This window comes from Schistocerca serialis, chromosome 5 (genome assembly GCF_023864345.2).
Source record: "Schistocerca serialis cubense isolate TAMUIC-IGC-003099 chromosome 5, iqSchSeri2.2, whole genome shotgun sequence".
Lineage (NCBI taxonomy): Eukaryota > Metazoa > Arthropoda > Insecta > Orthoptera > Acrididae > Schistocerca > Schistocerca serialis.
Window position 1 is genome coordinate 292743122 of NC_064642.1, and position 12894 is coordinate 292756015.

The following is a 12894-nucleotide window of genomic DNA, read 5'->3' on the forward strand; positions in this document are numbered from 1 at the left end:
CTTAGAACTGCTTAAACCTAACTAACCTAAGGACATCACACACATCCATGCCCGAGGCAGGATTCGAACCTGCGACCGTAGCGGCCCCCGGTTTCAGATTATAGCACCTAGAACCGCTCGGCCACTTCGGCCGGCTTCGACGCTGGCAGCTGCTTCTCTGCCTCAAGGATGGCTATTACTATCCACTCCATACGAGAGTCTGTACAACGGTCAACTTATGGTATGTTTGTGGAATCATCTTCCATGAATGATTTCTTAAACACAAAATTTGAGGCTTCGGCTTTCCTTTCGCTTTCTCCTAATGCCACACTATGCCGGTCAGTGACTGGCTGGGTGGCAGCTTTCGATCTCCTTAGAGGACCGAAATTTTCTCGGGTTCCTGGTAAGGTCTTTTGCTAAAGTATAGTGATTAATTCATCGATCTTTATCTAGACGCAAGGATTGTTACTAACTGTTGCCTGTCGTCATTTAGGCGTTCTTTTTTGAACGGAGGACGCAACAGTGGCTGCTACTTCAACTTTGTCCGAATTTCTTTACTGAAACGCGGTGGGTTTTTTCAGTCCTTAAACGACTTCATCAGCACATATTTACCAAGAAAGTGACTTACAAAGAGTGTAGTTCCATATGACATCTTTGCGGGTATAATTTTTTTCTTTCTTACCCATTGTCTTATTGAAGTCGACGCAGTAATGGAAATAATATGATAGTAATGGATTTTCTCGCTTTGCGAGAACTGGAGGGCCATCTGCTTAATTGCTAAAAACCATTCAACAGCCAAGATCGCATACAATATTTCTTTGTGTAAGACAGCCGGTTTCAACAGACTATGCTGTCATCTTCAAGCCTAAAACCTTTTTTGTAAAACATGTACATTTTGCGCTGAACTCACTCACAAGAGGGCAAGTGAATAAAAGTAGCATGTTATAAAACGTTTGTCATCGCTAAAATATTTAAAACATAAAGCGCATTTTGTAACAGGCTATGTTCATATACATATTACTCACACTTGCTTGTTGCATCGTACAAACACGGTACACAATAGCACCATAGTTTATACATGTTTGACATATTCTAAACTGTTGAAATCCACTTTAAAAATGTAAAATGGTTTTGTAACGTGCTATTTTTGTCTGCTTAACATCTTGTGCCTCAGGTAGGCGCAAAATGAAGATTTTTACAACAAAATATTTTAAGACCTTGAGATGATAGCACACCCTGTTGAAACCGGTTGCCTTAAATAAAGAAATATTTTATGCGATCTTAGCTGTTCAATGGTTTTTAATCATGTAGCAGTGACGGGAGATGTGCACAACGGGACACGGCGGAGGCACGGGTGTAAATAGGGATGGTGCGGGATGAGCGGTGGGTTGGCTTTGCCATGCCGGCGGGGCCTGGACGAGGGTGGTCCGGTCGGGCTAGCCGCGGGCTAATTTCACACGGGCCGCGTGTATGTGGGCGGTTGAGTGGCGGTTGGGGGTGGGGGCAGGATGGGCAGGGGCGTGTCAGCAGCACGTGCGTGTCGCAACTCAGCGCCGCCGTCACGCGCACGCCGCTGCTGGCGTGGCTGACTGCGTGGCTGTACAGCTGGTAGCCTAGGCCGGCGCACCGCCGTTCCGCGACCGCCGTCTCCTGCCGACACCGTGACGGGTTACGTGCGCTGTCTAGTGTACAGCCCTACCACACATTGACTCTATAACAACCACGAATATTTCAGCCAAGTTCCCACGTAAGTTTTTTAATGGTTGTGCCACTTTCGTCAGGTGTTGCCTGAACCGTCTTTTTTACAGTTTAAGGGTAGAAATAAGCCACACGGAATTTTAACTCATATTTAAGTTTCATGTCCACCTCTGTAGATGAGTAATCATCTCAAAGGACGGCCGTCCGTAGGAACAGGTGTCGATTCCCAGGACTGTCAGCGATTTCAGATGCGGGGACAGCACTATGACGTCAGTCAAGGAGTTACTTGACTGAGTGCTAGTGGCTCCAGGTCACGAAAACTGACAATGGCCAGGAGTGCGGTGGAGGTAAGCACAGGCGCCAGTGACAGAGGATGGCATGGCATCGGTCGTTACACTACTGGCCATTACAATTGCTACAACAAGAAGAAATGTAGATGATAAACGGGTATTCACTGGACAAATATATTATACTAGAAATGAAATGTGATTACATTTTCATGCAATTTGGGTGCATAGATCCTGAGAAATCAGTACCCAGAACAACCACCTCTGGCCGTAATAACGGCTTTGATACGCCTGGGCATTGAGTCAAACAGAGTTTGGCTGGCGTGAACAGGTACAGCTGCCCATGCAGCTTCAACACGATACCACAGTTCATCAAGAGTAGTGGCTGGCGTATTGTGACGAGCCAGTTGCTCGGCCACCATTGACCAGACGTTACCAGTTGGTGAGAGATCTGGAGAATGTGGTAGCCAGGGCAAGAATCGAACATTTTCTGTGTCCAGAAAGACCCGTACAGGACCTGCAACATGCTGTCGTGCATTATCCTGCTGAAATGTAGGGTGTCTCAGGGTTCGAATGAAGGGTACAGCCACGGGTCGTAACACACCTGAAATGTAACGTCCACTGTTCGAAGTGCCTTTAATGCGAACAAGGGGTAACCGAGACGGGTAACCAATGGCACCCCATACCATCACGCCGGGTGATACGCCAGTACGGCGGTGACGAATACACGCTTCCAATGTGCGTTCACTGCGATGTCGCCAAACACGGATGCGACCATCATGATGCTGTAAACGGAACCTGGGTTCATCCGAAAAACTGACGTTTTGCCATTCGTGCACCCAGGTTCGTCGTTGAGTACACCATCGAAGGCGCTCCTGTCTGTGATGCAACGTCAAGGATAACCGCTGACAAGGTCTCCGAGCTGATAGTCCATGCTGCTGCAAACGTCGTCGAACTGTTCGTGCAGATGGTTGTTGTTTTGCAAACGTCCCCATCTGTTGACTCATGGATCGAGACGTAGCTGCACGATCCGGTACAGCCTGGCGGATACGGTGCCTGTCATCTCGACTGCTAGCGATACGAGGCCGTTGGGTTCCAGCACAGTGTTACGTAATACCCTCCTGAACCCACCGATTCCATATTCTGCTAACAATCATTGGATCTCGACCAACGCGAGCAGCAATGTCATGACACGATAAACCGCAATCGCGATAGGCTACAATCCGACGTTTATCGAAGTCGGAAACGTGATGGTATGCATTTCTCCTCCTTACACGAGGCATCAGAACAACGTTTCACCAGGCAACGCCGGTCACTGGTGTTTGTGTATGAGAAATCGGTTGGAAACTTTGCTCATGTCAGCACGTTGTAGGTGTCGCCACCGGCGCCAACCTTGTGTGAATGCTCTGAAAAGCTAATCATTTGCATAACACAGCATCTTCTTCCTGTAGGTTAAATTTCGCGTCTGTAACACGTCATCTTCGTGGTGTAGCAATTTTAATAGCCAGTAGTGTATATTTTAACTCATATAAGGAGCATATTACTATAAATTAAAATGTACTTGACAAAAGTGGCAACGCATCTTTTTAATGGCTGTCGCTGTTTGTTAATATATTAGGCCTGTTTTTATCGTTAGAGGCTTCCTATTAAAGGTCAGAGTTCTTGTGATATAATTTCCTTTACGATGCATAAAGCTGCCTAGATAATATTCAAGACATACAAGCTTAATACAGAGCAACATGAATCGTTAAATCCTGGGAGCGTCTTTGCGTCTAATATACTAATGCAAGTAACATAAAATTACTCTCAGTCCTTACTAATGACTGACTAAAGAGGCATACATTAATTCCGTTCTCACACTCTTGGCTGATTTCCCTCTGCGACAAACTCTTCATCTCATTTACATCTACATAATTTCCGGAATCATTTATTGTATATACTCCTACGTCTGTTTTTCTCTGCAATTTTTGCAAAGTTCTGCTCCCTCTAGTACGGTGCTGTCTTAAGGCATATCTACATCTACAGACGTACCTCGCAAGCCACCATACGGTGCGTGGTGGATGGTGCCCAGTACCGTTACTGGTGATTACCTTTCCTCCTACACTCGCAAACAGAGAGGGGGAATTCCAAACTGCATCAGCAACCACTGCAAGTACTATGAGAGTTAGGTGGGAGGTGAGAAAACTTGGACTTCATGGTCGAGGGCCTGCTGATAAGCCACACATCACGCCTGTAAATGCCAAACGACGCCTCGCTTGGTGTAAGGAGCGTAAACATTGGACGACTGAACAGTGGAAAAACGTTGTGTGGAGTGACGAATTACGGTACGCAAAGTGGCGATCAGATGGCAGCGTGTGGGTATGGTGAATGCCCGGTGAACGTCATTTGCCAGCAAGTGTAGTGTTAACAGTAAAATTCGAAGGCGGTGGTGTTATGGTATGGTCGTCGGTTGCAACTCCCCATGGAGGGGAGTTGCATCCATTGCTGTTTTGCGTGGCACTATTACAGCACAGGCCTACATTGATGTTTTAAGCACTTTCTTGCTTCCCACTGTTGAAGAGCAATTCGGCGATGGCGTTTTCATCTTTGAAAACGACTGAGCACCTGTTCATACTGCACGGCCTGTGGCAGAGTGGTTACACGACAATAACATCCTTGTAATGGACTGGCCTGCACAGAATCCTGACCTGAATAATATGATACACCTTTGGGATGCTTTGGAACGTCGACTTCGTGCCAGGCCTCACCGACCGACATCGTTATCTCTCTCCAGTGCAGCATTCCCTGAAGAATGAGCTGCCATTCCCCAAGAAACCATCCAGCACCTGACTGAACGTAAGCATGCGACAGCTAAGGTTAGGCCAACATCATATTGAATTCCAGCATTACCGATGGAGAGCGCCACGAACTTCTAAGTCATTTTCAGTCAGTTATCCGGATACTTTTGATCACTTAGTGTACCTTTTCAATTACTGGAGTTGCACTTAACGTTGAACTGCGTTTTTCAGTAGCTTTCAAAACGAAAGATTAAAATCACGTCTGTTCAGTATGTCAACTGGTTTTACAGATGTCATTTCTTTGCAAGCACAGCTTTCCTTTCTTGAGAAACAGTCGTCATTATTCCAAATAACTGCTGTTATATTAGTAAGAATGAAATTATTCAGCCTTTGGTTTCCATTAGCTTTTATTGGCTATGAATATTTATTTGGGTTATTCGCTGGCGTTTTTTTATTCGTATATTCCTTTGTTTTTGCTCCAGTTATGGAACAGATTATTGTGTGCTGAGCAGTTGCGCGTTGTCCGCCATTACCTTAGCAAACAGAAGCTTCCCACGACTTGCTCAGTACGTTTAGTGAACGTATATGATTTACTTTTTTACTTTGGTAGGTGTGTGAATACTCATCATATTATTGTTTTTCGGGAATTACTTGCTTGTGTGAGTGTAATGTTCAGTTAAACTGTGGGAAAATTTGAGTAGTCCAGATTTCAGTTACTTTAAAACTTCAGTGCACGAGAAAATGGAAGAGACGCTTCAGGGTTTTGTGAGTGAGAGTAGCTGAAACGGAAAACAATAAATCTGAAACTTGACTGGAGATAGCTAACTAACATTATGATGTTGCTTGCCCCTGAGATACAGTTGCCCCTAAATGTAGTGAATCGACATGACGCTATCCTAGCTCTCTCCTTGCTTCCCTACTGGCTCATACCTTCGAGAAGGTACTGTTTCGGATGATGTAGCCTCTGATTCTTTATCATCACAACATCTCATAGCACAGCTGTTGTCTGATGTCACTGTAACGTTAGGCACTGGCGTGGTTGGATGTTATGAATGATTTAATGACCTGTGCGATATGTGACATTTCAGTTACTACAAAATATGTATTGGCGTGATCTGTATAGGAGCGAGAAATAAGTTGGTGAGATCTTTTTTGGTGGACTCCAGGACTTCCCTACAGCTCTTGTAAACCCTGCAGCTTGTAGACATTTAGCGGTCAGCACAGCACTTTCTGAAACCCTCCTCCAACTTTTAAATATTCCTACCCCATTACACATGGTAACAATTGTTTATAACAAAACCTACCCGATCCACTCCGTAAAGATAAATCCGTGCAATGGTGTGAGGCTCTGGGTCATGGTGATACGTTAGGATGAGTCATTAAGTTGTTTAAACCTTAAATATCCCATCTTAAACGTAGATGATCGGAGGAGGTTATGTTGGTCATTAAAATTACATCATGAAATCAATAAGCTTGCCTCTGAGAGATAATCGCCCCTGATGTAGGGAATCCCATGATGCTGTCCGAACTCTCTCCTTTCCCTTCTACGGCCTGTACTGACCTCAGTCTTCCTGATTTATCTGTCTGAAGGCACTCCTGTTGATACCGTTGAGAAACGGAGCAGAAGCTTGTAATTCTGTTTTCAAAAGTTGCGAGACTCTCAGGGGTGTGTGAACGAGTAAACCTCTTGACGGAAAAGAATTTAAACACCCAAAAATAATTAATGTAGAGTAACATCAGAGACTGGGATTACTGATAGTTGGGAGCTCCTACATGAAGTGCGTTATGGGGCCTCATAGGGAAATGGCTACCAAGAACGGGAAGAAAGCCAATGTGCGCTCTGTGTGAATACCGGGTGGAGTCATTCCAGACGTGGAACAGGTCCTTCCAGACGTCGTGAAGATCACAGGATGAAGCCAACTCCAGGCGTGGGCTCACGTCCGTACCAATGATGTTCGTCACTTTGGGTAGGAAGAGATTCTCTCTGGTTTCGAGTGGCTAACAGAAGTGGTAAAGGCTGCCAGGTTTATTTTAGAGATGAAAGCAGAGCTGATCATTTGCAGCATAGTTGACAAGACCGATTGCGGACCTCTGGTACAGAGCTGAGTGGAGGGTCTGAATCAGAGGCTGACCGTTCTGCGACCGTAAGGCTGCAGATTCCTCGATAGGGTGGCTGGGTTTCGGGTTCCGCTGATTAGGTCAGGTGTCCACTATAAACAGGAGGCGACTACACGGGTAGCAGGGGCTGTGTGGAGTAGACTTGGCGTTTTTTAGGTTAGAATGTCTCGAGAAAACACAAAAAGTGCTTCATTCGTGCTTCGTTCACAAAGGGTGCAGGCCGAACACAGGAAGAACATAGATACAGGAAAAATCGGTGTAACATTTGTAAATTGTCGTAGCTGTGTTGGGAAAGTAGTGGAGCTCCAAGCGCTAATAGAAAGCACTAATGCTCAAATCGTTATAGGCACTGAAAGCTGGCTAAAGCCTGAGATATGTTCAGCCGATATTTTGGCGAAGAACCTAACGAAGCTCCGAAAGTGTAGGCTAAACAAACTTGGCGGTGGCGTGTTTGTTGCTGTTAGAAGTAGTTTCTCTCGATACTAAGTTGAAGTAGATACTTCCTGTGAGATGGTATGGGCAGAGGATATTGTTGGCAACAGAAATAAAATAATAGTTGAGTCATTTTACCCATCCCCAGTTCAGATGAGAGATTCAAACAAAACATGAGTTTAATTTTAAACACGTACCCGACTCATACAAATACAGTTGGTGGTGACTTTAATTCACCCTCGATACGCAGGCGAAAATACATGTTCAGTTCCACAGGTACGCATAAAAAATCATCCGAAATATTGTTAACTGCATTCTCTGAAAATTATTATTAACATTTAGTTCATGGGCCCACGCGAAGTATAAACGGCTGTGAAAAAACTCTTCACCTCTCAGCAACAAAAAATCCTAAGTTAATAACGAGCATTAAAACGGATACACGGATTAGTGAACACAGGGTTGTTGTAGCGAGATTGAATAATGTAACCCCCAAAATGGGGAAAAATAGACAAAAATAGACAAAAATTATACCTATCCAAAAAGCAGATAAAAATTCACTTGACACCTTCCCGAGAGACAATCTCCACTCCTTAGAAATTAACAATGTAAGTGTAGACCAGATGTAGTTTGAATTCAAAAAAATAGTATCGGCAGCAATTGAGAGATTTATACCGAATAAATCAGCAAACGAAGGAGCTTATCCTCCTTGGTACACAACAAGGGTCAGAACACTGTTACAGAAACAACGAAACAAACATGCCAAATTTAAACAGACGCAATCTCCAAGATTGGCAATCTTTTACAGAAGCTCGAAATTTAGCGCGAACTTCACTGCCCGATGCTTATAATAGTTTCCACAACGAAACTTTGTCTCAAATCCGGTAGGAAATCCAAAGAGATTCTAGTTGTATGTGCAGTATGCTAGCGGCAAGACACCATCAATGCCTTCTCTCTGCGATAGCAATGGAGATACTATTGAAGAAAGTGCTGCCAGTGCAAAGTTACTAAACACAGCCTTCCCAAATGTCTTCACAAAAGAAAAGGAAGTAAATATTGCAGAATTCCAATCACGAACAGCTGCCAACATGAGTAACGTAAAAGTAGATATCCTCGGAGTAGTGAAGCAACTTAAATCACTTAATAACACCAAGTCTTCTGGTGCAGACTGTATACTAGTCAGGTTCCTTTTAGAGTGTGCTGATGCAATAGCTCCATACTTAACTATTATATACAACCGTTCGCTTGACGAAAGATCCATTCTCAAAGACTGAAAAGTTGCACAGGACACACCAAAATTCAAGAAAGGTAGTAGGAGTGATCCACTAAATTACAGCCCCCTATCATTAACGTCGATATGCAGCAGTATTTAGGAACGTATATTGTGTTCGAACATTATGAACTACCTTGAAGAAAACAGTCTACCGACACACAGTCAATACGGATTTAGAAAACATCGTTCCTGTGAAACACAACTAGCTCTTTACTCGCATGAAGTTTTGAGTGGTACTGACAAGGGATTTCAAATTGATTCCGTATTTCTGGACTTCCAGAAGTATTTTGACACTGTCCCATATAAGCGGCTTGTAGTGAAACTCTTTACTTATGGAATGCCGGATCAGTTACGTGTCTGGATTCGAGATTTCTTGTCAGAGAGGTCACAGTTCGTAGTAACTAACGGAAAGTCATCGAGTAAAACAGAAATGATTTCTGGCGTTCTAGAAGGTGTTATAGGCCCTTTGCTGTTCCTTATCTATATAAACGATTTGGGAGACAATCTGAACAGCCGTCTTAGGTAGTTTGCAGATGACGTGTTCGTTTATCGGCTGCTAAAGTCACCCGACGACAAAAACAAATTACAAAACAATTCAGAAAAGATATCTGTATGTTGCGAAAATTGGCAATTCACCCCAAATAACGAAAAATGTGAGGTCACCCATATGAGTGCCAAAAGGAATACGTTTAACTTAGATCACACGATAAAACAGTCAAATCTAAAGGCCGTAAATTCATCTAAATACCCAGGAATTACAATTACGAATAACGTACATTGGAAGGAACACGTAGAAAATGTTGTGAGGAAGTCTAACAAAAGACTGCGTTTCGTTGGCAGGGCACTTAAAAGATATAACAAATCTACTAAGAAGAGTTCCTACACTACGCTTGTCCGACCTCTTTTAGGATTCCGTACTGCTACGCGATGTGAGATCCTTACCAGATAGGAAAGACGAAGTACATCGAAAAAGTTCAAGACAGGACAGATCGTTTTGTATTATCGCGAAGTAGGGGAGAGAGTGTCACAGAAATGATACAGGGTTGGGGATGGACGTCATTAAAAGATAGGCGTTTTTCGTTGCGGAGGAATCTTCACAGGAAATTTGAATTACCAGCATTCTCCTCGGAATGTGAAAATATTTTGTTGACGCCGACCTTCATAGGGAGAAGCGATCATCATGATAAAATAAGGGATATCAGAGCTCATACGGATAGATACAGATCTTCGTTCTTACCGCGCGCTGCTCTAGATTGGAATAACAGAGAGTTGTGAAGGCGCGTCGATGAACCCACTGCCAGGCACTTAAATCTGAAATCCAGAGCATCCATGTAGATGCAGATGTAGATGTAGTTGTTCAAATGGTTCAAATGGCTCTGAGCACTATGGGACTTAACATCTGTGGTCATCAGTCCCCTAGAACTTAGAACTACGTAAACCTAACTAACCTAAGGACATCACGCACATCCATGCCCGAGGCAGGATTCGAACCTGCGACCGTAGCAGTCGCGCGGTTCCGGACTGAGCGCCTGAACCGCTAGACCACCGCGGCCGGCTGTAGTTGTAGACTAGACCATTTAGGGAATACATTTGTCTAGGTATATGGTGCAATATCACAGGATAATGAAAGCGCGAAATACGTTATTGCAAATGTGAAATGCTGGTACAATAATAACCGGTGTAACCTCCGTAATGTTGAACGCAAGTATGCAAACGTGCATTCATTATGTTGTGCAGGCGTCCGATGTCAGTTTGGAGACGTAGTTTCATGCCTCTTGCACTTGGTCGGTCAATACAGAAACAGTTAATACTGTTTGTGGGTGATGTTGGACTTGTCATCCGATGATGTCCCATATGTTTTCGAATGAAGATATATGTACTGGCCAAGGTAACATGTCGACACTCTATAGAACATTTTGGGTTACAACAGCGGTGCGAGTGTTAACCAGTTGGAAAACAATCTCTGGAATGCTGTTCGTGTATGGCAGCAGAAAAGATCGAATCACCAGACTGACGTTCAATTTTGCAGTCAGTGTACGTGGGATAGCCACGAGAGTGCTTGTGCGGTCATATGAAATCGCAGCCCGTATCATAACTCTAAGTGTAGGCGCAATGAATCTAGCTCGCAAACAGATTGGTTGCAGTATCTCGACTGCCTCCTAATTAACACACGTTCATCACTGTCACAGAACCAGCTTTCACCAGAAAACACAACAGACCTCCACCCAGCCCTCCAACGAGCTTCCTCTTGACACTACCGAAGTCGGAAATACCAGTGGTTTGGGGTGAGTGGAATTCATGCTACAGAGCATCTGACTCAGAGCTGTCCCTGACGTCGCCGATTTGTAACGGATCGTTGTGTCACTGTGGAGCCAACTTCTGGTGAAACTGCTGCTACAGAAGAAGTACGATGCACCACAGCCATACGGCTAACAAGACGCCCTTCCTTCTCGGTATTGCGAGGTGGCCATCTGGAGTCCGGTCTTCTTGCGACCGTACTTTCTCTTGACCACCACTGCCGGCAGTCATGTACGATGGCTACATCCCTGATAAGTCTTTGCGCAACAGCGCAGAAGGAACATGCAGCTTGCCATGGAACTATTATACGTCCTCGTTCAAACTCAATAAAATACTGACAATGACTTCTTTAACACCTTAAAAGCCTTCATGACAAACATCGATTCACCACATCCTATCTCAAAGGCAATTGTCACTCACGGCCGGTACAGCGTGTATTTGAAGTAAACCTGATTTGCCTGTGTTGCTTGGCCCTTAAACCGGCCCTAGGTGTAGGAAGTGTGTAATTTTCCAAGTTTTACTTGGAACTATTGGCTGCTTAAATAGAAAATAATTGAAGAAAAATGTCTTTTGTTGCAGATTAATAACATTACTATGAACTTTACTGTTTCATTTTCACTAAGCCTGCTCACGAACTTACAACATTTTAAGTATGTGCAGAAGTGCAAAAAAATGACAGGAAGATAATTTTACAGGGGAAGAGGGTGTGAGCGCAGGTTTTTCCAGTTCTGCCACTGGCCCAGGATCACGTCGATGCAAGGCAGTGTACCGATACAAGGTTTCGATACAAGGTTTCGATAAACGTACAGCAAAAACGGGAGCTACTAACTGTAGATTTACCAATTTTTCTCCAGCGTAAATCATACTACGGATACATACGAAATTATACGAACGTACAACGAAGGAAGCAGATGATTAAGTATCGATGCGGACTGGCCGAGCGATGTGTCTATAGAAGACATCAAAGCGCATGTAAACGGTTGCTACTCCTACGTGACATCCGATTTTTGACTCGTGGGGAAATAGTTCTCACTCCCGACACTATTTCCGGAAGTCATATCTACTCGTATTAACACATTGTGTCTCCTATCGTTCCACTACGGTAGACTTTTTACATAAATATTCACTGGACAGTCCTTTTCCAGCTTCATTCTGACTCATGTCAATGGTTCAACATATTCTCAGTTTAATTGTTAAGCTCACTGTCTTACCCAAACGTATTCTTTGCTTAGATTTCTGTCCTTACAATGTTGAATGAGTAGCCAAAGAAACTGGTACGCCTGTCGCTACAGAGCACGCACAAGTGCCGCATGGACTCACCTAATGTCTGAAGTACTGCTGGAGGGAACTGACCATACACTCGATCTCCCCCCCACCCCTGGAACCTCTGGTCCCAAGGTCGCCATGGCGCCTGTGGCGCTGAGATAGTTGGCTTTTAGAAATGAAAAAATCCATTATATTCTTTCACGTTATCGTTTATCACCAGATTATATATTTCACAACTCATAAAATGTACCTATGTTGCGAGAAATTGTAATAGAAACTTCTGTGTTTGGAAGAAAGTTTCGTAATTCAGAAAGGAAACCTTGGAATGAATTATGTATATTAGAAATGAGTGATATGGAGCCTTTCAATTTCTTTATCACCAAGAATCCTGCAGGGTATTCCATAAATCCGTAAGGGTATGAGAGGGCGAAGACCTATTCTGAACAGCACGTTGCAAGCCGTCCCAGATATGCTCAATAACGTTCATGTCTGCGGCGTTCGGTGCCCAGTGGAAGTATTTAAACTCAGAAGCGCGTTCCTTGAGCCACTCTGCAGCAATTCAGGACGTGTGGCGTGTCGCATTGCCCTGCTGAAATTTCCCAGGTCTGTAAGAATTCACAATGGACATGAACGGATGCTGGTGTCGTATCTAGACGTATCCGAAGTCCCATATTACTCCACCTGCACACTCCCCTTACCATTAAAGAGCCTCGTGGAGTCATCAAAGGTAAACGAGTGGCCCATCGGCTCCAAAAGTCCATATCGATGA